A 20404-nucleotide genomic window follows, 5' to 3' on the forward strand; every position below is an offset into this window, starting at 1 on the left:
CTCCCTTTGGCTGGACTGGCTGGTAGAGGGGCTGCCTGGGCTCTGGGTCTGAGGCCAACTGCAGGCAGGATGGTAGGTGGCCAAGGTCTCTGAGTTGCCCAATGTTCTTGGCATCACTCCAAGCAGCCATTCCTGCTGAGCCCAGGTGGATGGGGGTGGGGGTGGGGTGGGGCTGCTCAGAGCCAGGTCAGACACATTAAGGTCAGAGATACACAATGGCCACAGCAGCTCATTTTGGCCCTCCCAGAGGTATAAAACACTGGTACTGAGTATGGCTACTACCTGCAGCTTCCGCCTTCCTGTCTTCCACAGGGCCAACCTCACCCATATGCAAGGCTCCAGAAGTTCTTGGGGTTTTAAACAGGCAGTGGTGGGAGGCCTGCATCACCATGGAGGAGGGAAGAGAGGAAGAAGGAAAGCAGCAGTGGCCATCTGCTACATGCATCTCCTACACTGAAACGTCACAGTGACACAGTGGGGTAGATATTATTCCCACTTGACAGATGAGGAAACTGAGACTCCAGGGGGTATGTCCCCTGCCCAAGACCACAGCTGGAATATGGCAGAGCCAGGTCTCACACCTAGGACTGTCTGGTTCTAATGGACAAGGAGATGCCAAAGGCTGAAAGGGCTAATGGGTCTGGAGTGGGGGGGTGGTGGCGCATGTCAGGCACAATCAACAGGACCTACAGATGTCTTTTGGGATGACCTCTTCCTGGCTCCTCTCTCAGCAGCTGCAGTTTGTTCTGAGCCCAGGGCTGAGGAGTGAGGGAAGGTTGAGAAGATGAAATAACCCTGGAAAGAGAGGAGGGTGGAGTGGTCTCTCCTTTGGCTTCCAGCACCTCTCTGCCCCACCTATGTGCCCTGAAAGCATTCCACCTCCCTGGTGGGGTAGGGCACCCAGAAGGCCTCATGTTGTCAGGGGGAGGGAGTCACTGAAGGGAGATGAAAGCTCAGCTCAGAGTCAGGACCCTTGCCACCTATGGGTTGAGCTAGTGGAGGGGGCTGGATGTTCCAGTGCCTGGAATCCACTATTAGAACATCATTTCTTTGAGCCCTCGTAGATGTTCCACTTCTATAAGGCTTTTGAGCCTGGAAGAGGAAATAGCTAGGAATACTGGCAGTGGGAGGTAGGACCCTTGTGTTCTGGCCCTCCTCTGTGTGTCTTGGCACCAGTGTCTTCCCCTCTCTGGTCTCAGTTGCCTCCTCTGTGACACAACATCCTGGGCCTGGGCCTACAGACTAGGGGACATGTCAGCGGTGTGGAGACTCCTCAGACAAGCTGCCTTTCCCAGCAATGCCAAGAGAGAGCTCAAGCCCCATGGCAGGACCCTCCATTCCTTGTGGACCCAGGCTGCTATGATTGGGCACCATCCACGACTCCAGGCCCAGGTCACCCACCCTCCACCTCCTTCAGTTTCCACTTGCATTTGGGGGCCTCTCCTATGGGCAGGCAGTATGCTCAGCTCTATCCTCCATGGTTTTCTTTCACCCTCTTTACAAGGCCATGACGCAGCTATCAGTATTCCAATTTTCCAGATGAGGAAACGGACTCAGACTAGGAAGGTACATGCCAAAGTTTCTGGGAAAAGCAGCAGAGAATCCTTGCAGGCGCCTTGGGTTCAGCACCCTGGACAGCTCCTCGAGTCTGCCCTAGGTCCTCACCTGGGCTCTGGGAGCCACCCTGGCTGCTGCCTGCGTGACAACCACCCAGTCAGTCTCCCTCCATGCCACGCCTCCGTAGTTATGCTGTGATTTTTTGGATCCCCTCTTCCTTTCTAAATTTCACCCAGCTTTCCCCTTCCGCTCCAGCTGCACGGAGCTCCTGAGATCCTGGCTTGACTGTGATCTGTGCCACACAGCACTGAGACTTGAAAAATGTAAGGTCTTGCTCCCTTTTGTTTCAGACTTAAAGCTCATCCTCCCAGCAGCTCCTTGAGGGCAGGGGACTGTCTCTCCTTCTTTCTCTGCCATGGTCTGCCGAAGGCCCCTCTCTGCCCCAGGAAGGGGTGCTGAGGGAACCTGGAAAGGAGGAAAGGGTCAGAGAGTTTGAATCCTGTCTCCACCACATAACTAGCTGGGTGACTTCAGGAAGTCACTTCATCTCTTGAGTTCCAGTTTCCTAATCTGTAAAATGGAGACAATACCCACCTCTCAGGGGTCTTTACAGTGCCTAGCGCATGCCAGATGCTGGAGAAACTGTAGAAATTATGAGTAGGGCTTTGGGCTTTTTCACGTCAAGATTGAGTGGGTGACATCAGCCCTGGGTGCTTAACTAATAAGCCTCACAGGAGATATGAGCACTGGTAGTTCAAAGGGAGTGTCGATAAGGCAGGGCCCCAGATCTGGCCAGCAGGCTTCACATGAGGAACCATACTGAGCCCTGATCCTGGTCACGCACTGAGCCCTGACCCTGGTCACACACTGAGCCTTACCCTGGTTATACACTGAGCTCTGATCCTGGTTACACACTGAGCTTTGACCCTGGTCACATACTGAGCCCTGATCCTAGTCACACACTGAGCTCTGACCCTGTCACACACTAAATCTTGACCCGGTCACAGACTGAGACCTGGCCCTGTCACTGTGACTGGTCCCCACCAGAAACTAGTGTAATAGTCTAGGCCCTAAGGAGGGCTGCTGGGCTCTCGTCTTCTCATAGGAAAGCTGCCAAATTACCCTTGTATCATATGCTCTGACTCATCCATTGTGGAGGAGAGGGCAGGAGCCGGTGGGCTCAGTGTGTGCTTTCCTACCCCCCACCCCTCCTGTTCACCAGTTCACATCCTCCCCACACCTTCACCCTCTGCTTTTGGCTCTGCCTAAAGCTGCATCCCCACCACTGCCCCGCTCACATCATCCCTGCCTTGTTCTCTAAGCTCCCTGACCAGTTTTGTTCCCGGATCACAACCCCCAACCCAAGCCCTTGGGATGTTTCCCACTCCTACCCCTAAGCTCAGGAAGGTGGAGCTCTGGAGTGCCTGCAAGGAAAGGGCCATAGGTCATCCTGACCCTGGTCACACACCGAGTCCCGATCCTCACTCTCCAGGTGGAGACCCCCAGGACTCATGTCCTGGCCCAGGGCTCTTTCCACCCAGCCCTCTGGCCATCGAGGGGCTCCCCTCCCCTCAGACCCCTCCCCAGCCAGCAGAGGCAGGGTCCTGTGGGTGAGCAGCCAAGCCCCAAGGCCCCTCCCAAATTGAGGAAGGCAGTGGGGGCCACCCTGTCCTGGGGATCCTCTGCCCTTGGAAAGCCCCGACATAGGCTGATTTTAGACTCCTTCTCAGGCTGAACAATTGAAGAAACTTTCTAGATCCTCCTTGGCATAATGGGGCCACAGGGCTGAGCATCCACCCCACCCTCCCCAGGCCTCCTGACCAAGGGCACTGCTGTGCCATCCTCGGGGGAGAGGTGGCAACTGAATCCGGACATGGCTCCGGGGGATAACCAGCAGCACTGGGAAGATGGCCTGCCCACCGTGCTTGGCATCCCCCCACCCGAGGAAAGCACTTTAGGGTAAAGCACTGCTGTTTCCAAACACAAGACCATGCAGGGCATGGGGGCTGTCACAGAGCCACACGCCCTGGCTCTGTGTGGCTGAGTTGGGGACAAGTAAACTTTTGGAGCTTCAGATCCCTCATCTGCAAACTGGAGGTGATAGCATGTACATCACACGGCTGTTATGACTAGGATCCTGATATGCTCGCCGTCTCTCTCCCCAAGGTGTCCCACACCTCATCCTTCATCTTTCCCCAAACCCGCTCCTGCTCGGGCACCTCTGTCCCTGTAAATGTCTCCACCACTGACCCAGCTGTCCGAGCCAGAATCCACCTTCCCTCCCCCCCACCTTCCAACACAAGTCCTAAATGGGTCTCCAGTCCAATCGCCTCTCTCTCCCTCTGTTGGGACCACCCGAGCCACCCAGCTTACCTTCTGCATACCCCTCACCCCACCCCCATTCTCCACACGGTACCCAGGATGGTACCCTAGGATCCTAAATTAGATTATGTCACGTCCCTGCCTAACATCCTCCAGGAACTTCTTCTTGCTCTTAAGACCAAAACCTGCCTCCTCACCATGCTCTGCCAGGCTCTGCCTCATTCAGTCCCACCCAACGCCCCTAGCCCCCATTTCCTCCAGCACCTCAATACACCAAGACTCCCCCAGGCATGGAATACTCTTCCCCCTTCCTTGCTCGTGGCTGGCTCCTCCTCATCCAACCGATTATAGGATAAGAGACGCCTCCTCAGAGCCTCTCCCAACTCCATATTCTCTATTCTTCCCTTGCAACAATTGCATATATATACACAATTTATTTTTGTTTGTTTACTTGTTTATTTTCTGCCCCTACCCGATCCCAAAATAATTGTGAGCCACATCAGGGAAAGGGCTACAGCCGCCTTGCTCCCAGCCATAACCCCAGTGTCCATGACAGTGTCCAGAATGTAGTAGGTGCTCAATAAACAGGAATTCCACCCACACACCCTCCCTGAGGTTCATCGCTCGGGAGCCCACCAGACAGTCTGCTCTCCTTGCCTTCCCAGAGCCCCAGAGGAGGCCTTGGCAGGCGCAGATACCCAGACAGGCACGCCTCTGCCTCCCCAGCTGGTGCTCGTGCCTAGGGCTGTGCCAGGATACCCTGCAGCTCCCCTGCAAGGGAAGCTCAGCTAGAGACCGAGCAGGCAGGACCTGCAGCTGCTGAGACAGTGCCAGGGGCCGGGAGTTCTTGCAGCAGACCACTTCAGCAGACTGCAGGCAGCAGCGGGGATGCGGGAGGAACAGGGAGTGCCCATGTTTTCTGATGTTCCAGACACAGAGAGAGAGGAAAGAAAAAAATCCAGTCTTGCCACTCTGATTGTGTCTGGCGCTGGCAGGCTCTGGCTGGGCCCTGGCCCTGCCCTCAGTGGCCTCAGCCGTGTCAGCCCCATGTAGGGCACACTCCCTGCAGCAGGCATGACTCAGGACAACTTGACCTGGGGGTGGAGGTGGGTGGCTGAGCAGGACTAGGTCTCACACACAGGGTTGGCAGAATCAAACTGCGAATTGAACCACCGTGACCTCTTGTAAAAGTGCCTTCACAAGGGGAGCCAAACCTGCCAGCCTGGCCCCTCCAACCTTCTCCCATGCTGGCCCACTCAGAACGCAGACTTTCCTCATCCCACCAGCAAGCCACAGAGGACCAGTCACATCCCTCCCAAGGGAGCCACTTGGCCAGGCTCCGCAGACATCACTGACATTTCCACATCCTGCCATCCCCTGGCCGTGGCCCTCCTAACTAGTCAGTGGGGACCAAAGCAGTCCCAGGAGTCTACCAGAATGCAGAGAACTGAAAAGGGTGGCAAAAAGCCAGAGTCCAGGGGGCATCTCCAGGGAGGAGGCACCCACGATGGCCCCTCTTTCCTCCCACTGCAGCCTCTCCAGGCTGTTGACCTCATGGCGGGGGTGTTTGAGGAGTGGTCCCAGCTGTGTCCATAGCTCTGCCTGGGCCACAGCTGGGGCAGGAACCAAGGGAAGTAGCTATCCCTGCATCTTTCTTTCTCTCTCTCTCTCTCTCTCTCTCTCTCTCATACACACACACACACACACACACACACACACACTACACCCCTGGCTTGGGGCAGGAGGGGCGGGCCATTGAGGGACTTTAGGAAGCCAGTTCTGTGTCTTCACATGTCTCCCTCGGTGGTCACTCCGGCTCAACATTATGCAGAAAGGAGAAAGAAAGAAGCCTCCAAGGTCAACCTCACATGGGGAGAAGGAGGCAACATGGATTCTACTAGGTGCCAGCCCCAGCGTCAGGCATTCAACATCCTCTGCCACAGCCCGTGCTCACCACGAAGCAGAAATTATCCTGACCATTCTACCGATGAGGAAACTTGGCTTACAGTCACGAGACTTGCCTGAAGTCACACAGCCAGGAAGAAATGGCTCTGACGATCGCATCAGCACCGGGACAGCAGGGATTATAGCCAGACACAAAGGAAATCCCCCAAACAGGTCAGGGAGAAACCTTGGTCCCAGGAAGGCCTGGGATCCCCTCTCTAGAGGTTGTTGTAGAAAAGCGGCTGAGGGCAGAGGGATGAGCCTATTGACCTCTGGAGTCCCTCCCAGCTGTGATTTTTCTGGGTCCACTGGGCAAACCCCACCAGCTCCAGGAGGGTGGGCTTGGGAACAAGCGGGAGCAGGCTCTGACCATCAGGGCTCACCAGGGCGCCAGGCAGGGGCATGGGCTCCACTCTGTGACTGCTGCCACCCCATACCCTTGCCCGCCTGCAGTTCCACTCCCTCTGCAGAAAGCTCAGACATTCTGGGGCCTCCAACAGAGACGAGGGTGTCCGGATCCAGAATAAAAGGGGCCAGAGAGGGCTAGTGGCCAACCAGCCAGAGGCGAACCCCATCCCGCTGTTTTGACAGCGCCAGGCACCAGCTCGTCCAGAACCTCAGTCTTGCACAAGGTAATTACAGTTCTTCCTGTGTAATGAGATGGTTTTTAAAGGCCATTCAAAAGAAATTTCCTGTAACGAGGTGAATGGGTTTATAGTGTTGTACATCAAGGCAGCTGGTAATTGGTGGGATCTAGGATGCATCCTGGAGTGGAGCAGTGGATTTCCCATGTCTAAACGGCAAGAAGGGAGGGACGCCAAACTCCAGGACGGAGGATAGAAACTCTTCCAGAAAAGTTTATGCAACACCAGCAGGCTGGTGTGTGCCCCAAAGAGCAGATAAAGGCACGAGGAGACTGGAACCCAGTTGAGGCAGGGGAGGGTCTGGACAGGGACTGAGCTGGGCAGGGGCAAAAGGAAGAACCCTCATGGGTGAAGCCACAAGTCTATGCTCAGGAAAAGGAAAGTGATCATTCTAACAATGGCAACTATCCAACAATGGAAAAGGCAGCCTCAAAAGGTGGTGAGACTCTCATCTCTGGAGGTGTGCAGATAAAACCAGGGTGTGCTCATCGCCCCAGTATTCTGAACAGCTTCCAGCGTAGGTTCACATTTAGTCTCCCATGTGGCCTCACTGCATGCAACCCAGGGATCTGGACAGGACAGAGTTAGCCTTCCCATCACACATATTTGGAAACTGAGGCCCACAGAAGGCAAATGACCTGCCCATGATCACAGGGTGGCCAGTCAGGGTCAGCAGCAGACCTAGAACCCAGGAATCCCAGTTGCTTGTCTGGGCTCTTTCTGGCTCATTACCCCAATCTCCCTACCGTGCCTTTTCTGCCTCTAGTCTAGACTCAAAGGTAATGCCACTTTCTGGAAGGCAGAGAAAAACGCACAGTCTCCCTGGACCCAACTGTCCCAGAACAGAGGGTGACGTCAGTGCTGAAAGGCCTTTCCCAACAGTAACCCGAAGCTTCCAGGTGCACTGTTGGCCCACTGCCTCTGATGTGTGTCCAGTGGAGCCGCCAGCCTCTTAGACAGCACCTGGCTAGGGGGGAAGTGACACTGGCCAACAGACCCTTACTGAGCACCTACTGTGTGCAAAGCCCTGGGCACAGCCCACAGGATGCTCCCAGACCAAGTCTGACCTCTGACTTGGCATCCAGGTCCTCTCCTGGGGTTTCCTCAGAGGACAGAGGGAGATGGTAAGTACATAAGAGAGATGGTCTAAGAAGGATACTTAAGGGGGTGGGGCAGTCAGGAGGAGACTGGTCTTGAAGGAGAAGGACTGGAGAAGAGTGAGTGTTGACCAAGGGAAGCAGCTCATACGAGGCCTCTGGGCCCTGGGGAGTGGGGGGCCCTGCCTAGGGCCATTGCTCACCCTTACCTGTGCTGAGCACTCAGCTCCTCCCTGGCTGGGCAACCCCCACCCCTCCTCCCGCCCAGGCCCACGAAGCTGCAGAAGTGCTCAGAGGCCCCTCGGCTCTGGCACCAAACCGAGCGAGCATGTTAGCCAAGCTTGCCAGCCCAGGTGGGCCCTGCTCTAAACGCTGGTTAATTGGCACTGCGCGACCAAGGGAACCAGGAACGGGGTTTGAAGTCACCGCGGGTGACTTGTCCAGCAGGAACAAGGGGCCACCCAGCCATCAGAGAGTCACAGTTCCTTCTAATTAGGTGCTGCTTTGGACACGGAGGCATCAGATTAATGAGGTTTACAGTGCTTGGTTTCACAGTGTGGCACGCTGCCTCTGTTCTCTGATCGCGGTTTGATGCCAAAACCTTGTTCTCTAAATCAAAGGTTCTCCTGAAACTCTGCTTTCGGATGCGCCTTGGGCTTCTGCTGGGCACCTCTGCCAGGGAGCTAAAAGCTTTCACCTCCGTTCCCTCACTCCATGGCCCTGCTAAAGAAGCCTTTACAGGGCTCACACCATCCACCAGGAAGGGAGGGAGCGAGGGGCTGCCTGGGGAGCCCTATTTTGCAGCCCAGGGAGCCCCATTTTGCAGCCACCTGCCTGCAGGCCCCTCTGCCTCCGCTCTGGCTTTGGGCGTGCTGGGCCACAGACAATCCACGGGCCAAGATTTCCAGTGCTGGCATCTGTTCACAAGCTTTAGGAGCATCGGTTCACCGATTTTGGGAGATTGAGCCATCCGCAGGAGCCAGCCTGCACAGCCTTGCCCCCCAGCCCTTCCTTGGGCTTTGCTCACACAGCCCCTCCCTCCCCCTCCAACCCTCCCACCTAGAAAGTCCCCTGGCTCTCCATTTCACTAAACTCACACCATCCTTCAAAAACGCAGCTCAGTCTTTGTTCTTCCTTTGCCATAGCAGTTCCCAGATCTCTTCTTCCTTCTCTGAGATCTTCAAGCCCCCAAATCCCTGTCTCCTCGAACAATTGCTTCTTTCCCTATATTCCTTTGTTTAATGTTAGTACCTTTGCTCATTGTTTTGTCCTGTCTCCCCTAAGAGACTGTGGCACAAGGACAGGAACAGAGTCTGAGCCATCGCTGGGTCCCCCCCACCCCTTCACTGAGGTTGGCAATCTAGGGACACAAGGAGAGAAGACACCACTCCTTCCTCAGTTTCCCCACCTGCCAAACGAGGATGAGGACCCCATACCACTTCCTTCATGGGGCTGCTGGAGCATCCAGGGTGACAATGGACCAAGATTTTCTGTGTTTTTTGGGGAGGGGGCAGAGCTGTAGTGTGGGGCACCCCTGGGGAAAGGGTGGGAGAAGACAACAGCCCTGGGGGGTGGGGGCCTGGTGGACCGTAGCAGGGAGGCCGGGGACCACTGGGCTTGAACGAGTCAATTCCATCTCTGAGCCTCAATTTCCTTCTATGTAGACAAGGTTGGCCCCATGCATTTGCTCATTTATTCCTCTCAACTCCCTTTGGGGTATATATTGTTATTAGCTCCATTTCAAAAATGAGGAAAGGCCCAGAAAGGTTTAAAAACAGCTAGTGGGTGGAGGAGCCAGGACACAAACCCAGTCAACTTGCTGACTCCAGTACCCACCCTCTCCACCACTCCACTGACTTTCACGTGGGTCTTGATAAGCTTTTATCATGGCTGTTTCTGAAGCTTGTTAACCTCTCTGGGCCTCCGTTTTCTCACCCGATGAGTGGGCATAGGATGACACTTTGTAGATAATTTCTGCCATGTTTTCTGTTCCTCCAGGCCCTTCCAGACCTCGGCTCCATATCCCGCTGCATGGAGCTTCCTGCCCTTGGATGCTCACCCCATTGGGCTGTGTTTCTTCATCTCTTCCTTCCTTCTGACTTCCTGCCACGTCTGCGTGTCCACAGAAGACTCGAGCCCTGTCTCCCTCTGCGCCTCCACTCTTGGCTTTCCTCCAGGAGCCTTCACCGTGCTGAGGATGACCTGGCCAGCAAGGGGGGCTCTCCATGCCGTGGCTCCCACCTCCAGCCACCTGGGCCGCCATTCCCCCAGCCTCTCATTCCATCCTGGGCCTCACATCCTGGGCCTTGTCCTGCCCCCAACCCAACGACCTCCCACAGCCCCGCCCACCAGCTCTGCTCCTCGGCCTCTGCACAATTCTTTCACCTCATGGAGACCCTTATGCCTCACTGCTTTCTCTCTCCATCACTGCGCTTCCATCCTCACTCCCCTTTGTCTAGTTCGGGTTCCACCGTGCATCAGTATAATCAGTCTCTCAAAATGCCCTCCCTCTCCTTTGGCAGAACTTTTATAAAACCGAAACCTAGATGAACTCAACTATCACTCCTTTGGCACTTATAGCTGAGAAGCCAAATGTTGGAGAAAATGACCCAAGTATGAAGTCTGTGCCCTCTGTGAGCTCAAAATCCCAAACCTAGAACGGCCCCTGCACTGCCCAGCAATCCCCCTTGAGTCCCTGGCACACTCACGTCCCCACTTGCCAAGACGACAACTTCTCCCTCTCTCCGTTCTCCTCATACCTCCTATACCCTGTCTGATGCGTCTCTCTCAACTGGGGTCTCAGTTCATTCTCATTGAGGAAGCAGTAGATGTGATCTCCCTCATCTGCCTTGCACAGATTCTAAAAGCCCACCTTCTTCTGTCCACATCCCCCTCCCTGCCTGAGGAGGGGTCACCTGTTTACCAAAGGTCAATGGCTGCACTTAGGCTCTGAACCCAACTCCTCTGGTCCCCAGGACGTTGGCTCCCTGCCAGGCTGTCTTTCTGTATCACTCATCTCACCCTCTCTACCAGTCCTTCCTCCTTCCCAGAAGCCAACAGTTATGGTCTAGTCTCTCCCATCCTTTAGAAAACCCCTCCCTTAATCAGGCTGAGTTAAAAAGAATCAGTCTCAAAAAGTTACATACTGTATGCTTTCAACTGTATAATACTCATGAAATAACAAAATTATAGAGATGGAGAACAGATTAGTGGTTACCAAGGGTTAGGGATGGGGGGGCAGGAGGGTGTGTGTGCCTACAAAGGAGTAGCACAAGGGAGCCTTGTGGTGATGGTATAGTCTTGTATCTTGATTGTGATGGTAGTTACACAGAGCTACACATGACAGAATTATATAGAACTACACACACACACACACACACACACACAAATGAGTGCATCTATAACTGGTAAAATCTGAATATGCCTCTGGATTGTACCAATATCAATGGCCTGGTTTTGACACTGTACTATAGTTATGCAATATGTCAACACTGGGGGAGGCGGGGTGAAGGGCACGGGATCTCCTGTGCATTCCTTTCCAACTGGATCCCTTCACGAGACTTCTGTTGCCCAAGCCCCATGTCCTCCATGTCAGCAAATGCAAAGGCAGCTTCTGTGTCTTCATCTTACTCAACCTCACTCACTCGTTGACCACAGCTGACTGCGCCCTTCTTCTTGGAACCCTCTCTTAGCTTCTGGGATACGACAGCATCCTGGCTTTCTCCCTCGCTCTGGACATGTCTTTTCAGCCTTCTGTCCTGACAGTTTTTCATCCATCAATTCCCCATCATTGGTGAGCCCAGGGCCCGGGCGTTGGTCCTTTTCTCTCCACCATCCACGTTTTCCTGGGTGACCTCAGCTATTCCTAAATCTTGAAACACCATCTACTGCTGCTGGTTCCCACATCTGCATCCCCTGCTCAAAGCTCTCCCCTGAGCTCTTCCCCGCATCCACGGAACCCATAGGACATCTGGGCTTCAGGAGGCAGTCAAAAGTGCACTCCTGTCCAACTCCCAGTGATGATCCTCTCCTGTCCTTCCCCATCTCAGAAAATGGCCACACCATCCACCCAGTGGCTCAAGCCAGGGATCCAGGAGTCCTCCTTGCCTCCTCCACATTCCCTGCATCCCTAAGCCCAGTCAGCTCTGCCTCATGATGGGTCTGGAATCGCCCACCTCTCCCTTCCCATGGCTGCCGCCATGTCCAGGCCATCATCACTCCTGCCTCTCCCTCCTGACCCCTCAACCTTTCCTCCATGCAGCAGCCAGAGAGATCTTCCAAAAGCATAAATCAGATCAGTCACCCCCTGCTTAGCTCTCACTGCCCCATGAAAAATATCTCAGCTCCTCACTCGGGCCCAGGGCTCCCCACAAACGCCCTTGCTCACACCCCGCCCCCCACCCCAGCTGGAAGAGGCCTGATCAGCTCATCTCACTGGGTGCCCTTTCACTCCTGTCACTGCTCCACTAGCAATTTCAAGTTCCCTGTTAGTCACTAGTTTCTTAGTGTCTGCCTTCCAGCCTTCCAGACTAGCTTGGAGGAGCTTGCACACTCAGTGTCCGGTGCATAGTAGGTGCTCAATAATGCCTGCTGAGTGAGTGGACGTCTCTCCCTGGTTGCTCCCTCCCAGCAGCTTCCTCGCCCCTCCCAGGATGAGGCTGGCCCGTCTGGGAACGGGGAGACAAACACGTCTATAAACACCCACGCACTCCACTCTCCTCCAAACAATGCCTGATGCACAGATGATTCGATGTCGTGATAATTTCCTCATTCCTTGGCTGGGAGCTGCTTCCAGAGGTAAAAAAAAAAAAAAAAAAAAAAAGTTTGCTGTTTTATGGCCCCAAGAAGTCTCAGCCATAACATGCTAAAATTATAACCCAGGGAGTCATCTTTCTAAATACTCTGGAAACCAGCACCTGGGGCTCCTGCTGTTCCCACCTGTCCTGGATGCCAATGGTGGGCCTGGCCACCCGGCACACGGAGCCACAGGGAGCCCCTCGAACCCCAGCCCCACCCCCAGGGCTGGGCCCAGGGAGCAGGGCCTGTTCAATAGGGTGACCGTGATCACAGTGGGGATGGCTGGGCCATGTTTCATGTCCAGCACATTTCCAGCACTCAATGTGGGGCTGTCCATCCCTTCCACACATCAGTGGGCCACTGGACGGAAATGGCAGAGCCGTATCAGGTGGAATCAGCACCAGGTAGGGCTGTGGTGGGGTATGAGGGGGAGTTACAGCAATCAGATTTTGGCTTAGCCTGAATATCACTGTTAGAATGAGTGGAATCAGATGAAAATCAGATGAATGGTTCTTAGAGGTAGTAAGCTCCCCATTACTAGAGGTGTCCAGGTGGAGCAGGACACCGTAGGGGGAGGGTTTGGACTGGCTGCACTTCTCCAGCCCTGCTGGGACTCTAGCAACCAATCAACAGAGAAGAGTGGAGCTCTAGGGTCAAAAAGACACGAGTTCAAATCCCACCTCTGCCACTGACCCTGGGAAGGTCACATAACAGGGTTCAGACATGTTTCCTCATCTGTACAAAGAGCTACATATGTAAGCTACCTAGTGTGGTGTCTGCAAGCAGTGGGTGTCGGCTAAGTATTGGCCCCATCCCCTCCATTTGCTGGGGTCTATAATGGCTCCCTACTTCCCTCTGAATCAGTATAAGCACTTCCAGCTGGGCCTTGGCACTCTCCAAATATTCTTCCTGCCTGTCCGCAACAGGTGTCCAGGTCCACCCTCCTCTCCAATTATCAATGCCAAGTGCTATGCCACCTCCTCCAGGAAGCTGTCCCTGGCTGCTCTGATGGGCACTGAGCTCCTCCCCCTTGCAGGATGTGGTGTACACCAGGTATTCAAACGTGGTAGGCCCAAGCAGGTATGCCCAGCATGCATCTGCTGTCTCATGGTCAGTTGGTTGGAGGACAAGGAGTGTGCCAAGTGTGAGTATATGTGTATATATGTTTGTGTGTGTCCTATAATAAAAACAACATACACTGCATTTACTGTGTGCCAGGCACTTTACAGGCACTAATTCATTTAATCTGCACAAAAAATCTCGGAGGGAGACACTATCCTTTTCTCTATTTTACAGATGAGTGAACTGTGGCACAGAGAGGTTATGTAATTTGTCCAAGGTCACACAGCAGTAAATGGCAAAGTCAGATTTGCACCCAGGCAGTGTGGTCCCAGAGACTGTGCTGTGTTCATAACTTTGACCCTGCATTCCTCAGCCTCTTGGAGCAGATGTGGCTCCCCACTCTGAGCCCTTTCGCAAGTCCTGCAGAGCACTGGGAGTTGTCCTAGAAGGATGGCAGTGCTCTGTGTCCTGAGACCAAGACAAACACACACACAGGCACGAGTGTACATGCGCAGACTCTGCACACACAATGTGAGCAAGAGCCACCAGCTATTGGTTCAAAAGCCTGAGTCTCTTATCTGACACTTTCCCCAAGGCACTGTGGGCAAGGGGATGGGTAGGGGAGATGCAGGTGCTGCCCACCTCTGTTATCGATTCTTCTCAGATATTGCCACCAAACCCTGACCTGCTCACGTGGGAAGAGCCCCTTGTGTAGGTGGTGACCTCAAGGCTCAGAGAGGGTTAGACACACTCCTTCAGTCACACAGACAAGTCAGGGCAAAACTGGGCCAGCGCTCAGGCCTCAAAAGTTTCCAACAAAATGCCTGCCCACACCATTCCAGGGGTTCCACCCAGAATCCCAGATTCCAGACATCTCTCCTGTTCCCACTAGCTTTGAGCAGGACAGAAATGAAAGGACAGATATGGAAAGAAAATGAGAAAAAGAGGGGAAACAAAGAAAAGAAGGAGAGAGACCCAGGAGAAGGGAGGGGAAGAGGTAAGCAGGAGGGAGGACAATTCTGTGCTGGGAGCTGTGGGGTACCCAGCTCAGCTTCCTGCTTCCCAGCCCCCCTCACCCACGGCTGCTGCCAAGAGGAGTGCAGCGAGGCAGGGGTTAACTCTCTGCCATGGAGCAGAAAATGAGGTTCCAGTTATTAGCTGATTTATTGCTCTGTCCTCAATCTGCGCTCAGGTCCTGGAAGGAAATGTTCCACTCGAAAGCATTAAGTGTCTTCAAAGAGCAGAGGCATTAAAAATTGAAATCATAAAATAGACACGTAAATACAGTGGAGGTGAGAGGGGGGCAGCCCCCCAGGCGGGCTGAGGTGGGGGCGGCAGGCCCAGGGCCCAGGCAGCCTATGGGGCCGCCGCATGCATGTAGGAGTCAACAGGGTCTACAGACGAGGGAGTGTTCCTGCCCTGAAATGGCGCCCCAGTGTCGGTCACCGTGCCTGAAACCCCTCCATTAGCACACCCCATCTTAGGGGGTCAGAATTGCCCTGTCTTTGAAAGCACAATTCCCTCTGGGAATTGGGTCATCAGCTCAGCCCTGGAGCCTGTCAGATAATGGGGGAAGAGGAATGGGGAGAGGAGGAAGAGGGGAGGGGAGGGCTCAGCTGACTTCTATCTTAGCCAGTGTGTTGGTGGGACAAGGAAGGGGCAGCCCTGGAGCCTGGGCAGGGGGCAGCTCCTATGGGGCCGAGGCACAGGTAGACAAAGCCCCAGACTCAGGCCCTTCTCAGTGGTGCTCAAACCTTCCTGCACATCTGGGCTTTGGTCTTGCCCTGGCGAGGAAGGCCTTGCTCCCAGAGGTGGACAACGAGGGTCCCAGCGTTGTCATCAGCACATCTGGGCAGTTACAAGGGCAGATTATACAGCCCATGCTTGCTCCCTGCACACAAGGCAGCACTCTCCCAGGGCTGGGGGCTCACGAGTTGGGAGTGGGGCCCAGGGTCTGCCTGAACCTAGCACCCAAGAGGATACTCACTAACACCCAGAAGAGACAGTGCCAACCTCTCAGGGATGGGGCGCTCCCAGCAGGGGCCAGAGCTCACACCCTGACTTGTCACCACCCATCTACAGTGCTGCCCCACCCAGGGCCTAAGAAGGGGCCTCATCACATCCCTCCACTGCACACACGGGCAGGGTCAGGCACATGTGTGAATATGTGGGAACAGGCAGCAGGAGCGAGGCATGCAGACGCACATTAGACAGCACACACACACATGCATGTCCATACATGCAGAAACATACCCACAATGCATGTATGCATGTGTCCACATGCACATACATGCCCACAGTGACATGAACAAAGGCACATGACCACACATGCATGCATATGCATGGACCTGTGCATGTCCAGCGACAGTGCCCTGCATGCATGCCTGCAAGTGTGCCTACATGTACACATACACATGTACAGATCCATACGTGCAGGTACATTCCCACACATGCATACGCACAGATACACTGCTGGGACACATGTGCCCATCCACATGTCCATTGTCCTGTACACAGGCAAGCCCCCAGACCCTGTATCATGCCCCAAAGACATGGGCCAGGAGCTAGTTTACAGTGTTCTCATGTGAGAGGGGCGGGGGTCTAGGAACCCACTAGCATCACCTCCTCTGGCACAGGGAACCCTTGGCCTTGAACAAGCTCATACTCCCATGGGGTCAGGGGGCCTAAGCTCTGGGCCTTCCCCAGACCCTGGTTCTGAGTTACATGACCCTGGACAAGCCCTGTGCCTCTCGGCCCACGTGCTCCACAGGCTACAGGGGCCTCCCTGGCTGTGACAGCCTCTTCCTCAGCCAGGCAGTGTGCTTGAGCAGAATCCCCTGACCTCACTTCCTTGTTTCTGGCAGCAAGGGAAGCCAGGACCCGGCTAGGGGTGGAGGGGAGCCAGAGAGGGTGGACGAGGTTCTAGCCTGTGTTGGGGGAGGCAGGGTGTGTGCGGGCGTGAGTAGAACAGGAGCCAAAGACCTCAGTAAATGAGGGACGTGACCAGGAGGGTGGCAGTGACCGTGCCCTGGGGTGGGGCCATCCAGCAGGGAGCTGAGGCCTCAGGCCGGAGCGGAGGGGAGGGCAGGCAAGGGCTCCCCAGAGCTGAGCCCCCTCCCTGTCCTCACTGCGTCCTGAGACGGTCACCCCAGCTTTGTCTGAGCTCCTCTCAAGGCACCCTCCAGGCAAGACCTCGCCCCCACCAACCCCCACCCACCTGGGCCGCCCACAGCGTCACACGGCGCCAGAACCGTGTCAGTCCTCCGAGGCCAGGGGCAGAAGACTCAAAGCCTCCCAGGTCAGGCCGGCCTCGGAGATGGGGTGTGGGTGTGAGACACATGGGGGCGGCCACCACACAGCCCACCCGGCAGCACCTGGCACATAATTGTCAGGTCTTCCGACTTTTCAAGAGACACCAGAAAGCCTGACTTTGGTGGGAAACTTCCCAATCTTTGAACCACCGATATCAGATTTTTACCACCCTGTGGCAGGAACACACACCACATACACCACTCGTATATACGCACACCCACATACACCCACACACACTCATACATACAAACACACACACAAACATGCATTCACACCCCCACACTTATACCCCTGTCATGTGTGTATATATACACACTCACACACACCAACATATATATACACACTCGCACATAAACACACTCACACACCTATGTACACACATATGCAGTCACCCATACTTTCTCAAAATGACACACATTAAAACACTCATGCCTACACACGCTCCCACATACACACACAGTCACCTCTGGGACAGATTCTGCCTCCAAGCCCCCATCTGTGGTCCCTGACCTGGGCAAAGAGGGTGGCTGAGGCTGGGAGAGAGCAGGATGCACTCTAGTGATGCAGCTAGTTGGCAGAGGAGCTGGGCCCAGAATTTCCAGGTCCCAGCTCTCATTCCCCGTGAGGGTGGGAGATGGAGGTGGGTGTCTGCCCCTTCCTCAGCCTTCCTACCTGCCTTGCCTCCCTCCCATCCCACCCTCAGTCCGTCACTCACCCTGCACATTGACAACCCTTTATCAAGGACCCCACACTGCCTCCTAGCCCCTGCTGTTCTCACTCCTGCCCACCAGACCCAGGAGAGGGCCCGTCCCCCCGCTCCACCCACCCCCTGCACCCCAGAACTACTGGCATAGCCACCTCTTTCCCCCACATGTAATTTTTCTTAATTGGGAGTCGTTAATTATCCCCATGCTTTCCAGAGGAAATAAACAGCAATTAGAGAAATGAGTGGTATTTTTATTCTCCAGCAGACTCAGCAGAGCGGGCATCCCCTCCAATCCCCGCCCCGTGCTGGCCAGTCCTGCCACCTGCTAGGGCTGCTCACCTGCCCTGACTCCCCACGTCCATTCCCACAGGTCTGTGAACAAAATGCTTGCCACCAGGCCACCCCAGCTGCAGCTGCCCGCCTGGAATCCGCGTGAAGAGCCATAAATTGCTGAGAAAGGGCCTTCTTCCCCATGCAACAGAAGGTTAGAGTGTTTAAAGAGAGCAGTGGAACTGTTTTTATTAATCAGAACTGCTATAAAGAAAGCATTTTAATTAACATAATTATCCCGATTGAGAAAGCAGTCCTTACCCCATAGATACTTTTCAGACTAAAGATGCAAGCTGTCACAATCAGTCATAATTAAGTGAAGCGAGCCTTTTTTCTTTTTTTTTTTTTCTCACCCCTTCCCGTCAGGCTCCGGGTCCTCCCCGGGTCAGACCTAAGGGTTGAGACCGGGCGATGTCACACCCTCTGCACGCTCACACCCTCACACCCCAGCTGCTTCTTCAGCTGCTCTCTGCAGAGGGAGCCGCCCTGCAGGCCAGTGAGCCCCACACCAAGATGCCCTCTCCCGCTGGGCCTCAGCATGCCCTCCCGCCTCGTCCAGGCCAGAGTGGAGGTCTCTCAGAAAGACACCCGCCTCACCTTCTGTCTCTCCACTACCCGCCCAACGACACAAGCCCCAGAGCCCTGGCCCTCCTGGACACCTGCAGGGGCTTTCCTGGGTCAGCAGAGGAGGCCAGGACCGGGGAGAGGACAGCGGAGGAGAGCAGGATCCACGGGGCACCCGAGGGCCACTGGTTCGAGCCACCAGCCCCTCCTCCCTGGGTGCCCATGCTCATCCCCTAAGCATTTCTCAGCCCACTTGTCTCAAAGCCAGGGCCCGTGTTCATGCAAGACAGCCAGAAGTCTGTCCAAAGCTTACTGTATGAACCTCCCCACTGCAGCTTAAACCCTCCTGGCTCTTGGGAGGAAGACAGCTCCTTGCCGAGGCCTGGCCCCAGCCCCTCCAGCCACACTGGCCTTGCTCCATCTCCTCGAGCATCTGTCACAGGGCCTTTGTACACGCTTTCCCCTCTGCCTGCTCCCCCATCCCTCCAGGCCCCACCTTCCACACTCTCAGCTCATCCTTCAGTGCTCAGCTCACATGTCACCTCCTCAAGGAAGTCCTCCAGGCCTCCCCAGCCTCCCCAACCACCCTGACCTGGTCAATCCCCATTAAATCTTCTCCCAGTGCCCCGTATCCACCCTTCAGTAATATGTACCCAGCAGCCTTACAATATGTCTACAGTTCTTTATTTAGCTTTAATCTCTTCCATTCAACCATAAGCTCAAGGAAGCAGCCAGATTGGGGGGCGGAGGGTAGGGGGGTGTTGTAGGATTGTTTGATCCTATATTCTGCTTGTTCACTGCTGTATCCCCAGTGCCTATCATGGTGCCTGGCTCATGGTAAACAGGAAATATTTATGGAAAGAAAGAAGGAAGACAGGAGAGGCAAGGATGGCGATCCTTGTCTGGCGGCCCTCCAGGAGACTGTCACAGCCCCCGTGACTAAGAAACTTTTGAGAAGCAAGTGAGGAGGGGCTGGGAGCTGACCTGGCCTGGGGAGATGCCCCCAAAAGCTCTGCAACTCACCACTCCCGTTGTCCCATCTGGGCTCCACTCTTCTCCCTATTTTACAGTTGCAAACACTGAGGTCCAGAGACAGGCAGGGCCGCCCTGTGCCCAGGGCTACTGCAAATCAGGGGAAAGGCCCATCCTGCCCTGGGTCCTGAGAATGTCTGAGGTGGGGAGAGAGAATACTCGTGCCTTGTAGGTACAGTGTCCCCTTGGGCTTGGGGGCCGGGCTGGAGCAGCTCTGAGGATGTGAGACCTCGAGCCTTCCTGCCTTCCTCTGGGCTCCGGCTCCTCCATCTGTAATGCAGGCATCCTCCTCCACCCCCACCCCACCCAAAGCATCAGACCTCCCTCCTTCTCCCCCTGCAGAGCCGGAGATGTTGACAAATCCACCTGCTTACCAAACACCTGCCACTCTCCACGGCCGCCCCGGGAGGGCGAGGCTTGGTGCTCGCTGCGCCCCACCCAGCACCTGCAGGGTCACACATTGTAAGTGACACCACGGATGTATTTCACCCGGCAGGCTGCAGTTTCCTCCCTGGAAAGGTGCTTATTTTTTAGTGCATCTTAAATAGGAGCCCTGCAAAGCGTGTTGTCAGTGCTTTTTAAATGGCTTGTTAATGCCCCTGTAAAGCACAGCACACCGGCCAGAGGAGACAGTTCACTCCTGGCCCCAGTGTGGCCTGGACATCCTTGCAGTCTGCTCTCTGAGCACAGTTGTGCTGAGCCTCCACGCTGGACTCCGAGATGGCCAGGAGGCATAGGAAATAGACTCTCCACAGCAAAAAAATGCCTGGGGCCCCCCAGCCCAGGGCCACAGGGCTTGGCATCCCTGTGGGATGGTGAAGAACAGACTCAGACCCTGCCTGGCAAAGGGAAGAGGAATGAGCACTGGCTTTGCAGTCATACAGTCGAGGTTCAAATCCCTGCTTGACCACTTACCTCTGTGTGACCTTGGGCCAATGGCTGAAACTCTCTGAGCCTCGGTTTCCTCATCTCTAAAATAGCAATGCTAATTCCTACTTCAAGGCTATTTTGAAGAGTGCATGAGGTAATTGAAATAA

General features: G+C 55.0%; 1 protein-coding gene across 3 annotated transcripts in view; it reads right to left on the reverse strand.

Annotated features, from left to right (window-relative positions):
• LINGO1 (leucine rich repeat and Ig domain containing 1) overlaps positions 1–20404 on the reverse strand; it is a 194988-nt gene that overhangs the window by 86621 nt on the left and 87963 nt on the right. The window contains exon 4 of one of the 3 annotated variants that reach the window (XR_005216402.1): positions 1849–2022. The exons of the other annotated variants lie outside the window; for them this stretch is intronic. The gene's annotated coding sequence lies outside the window, so the exon portion shown is untranslated. Of the gene's footprint in view, positions 1–1848; positions 2023–20404 lie in introns of those variants that run through there. 3 annotated transcript variants of the gene reach the window in all.

Source organism: Choloepus didactylus, chromosome 4, assembly GCF_015220235.1.
Source record: "Choloepus didactylus isolate mChoDid1 chromosome 4, mChoDid1.pri, whole genome shotgun sequence".
Lineage (NCBI taxonomy): Eukaryota > Metazoa > Chordata > Mammalia > Pilosa > Megalonychidae > Choloepus > Choloepus didactylus.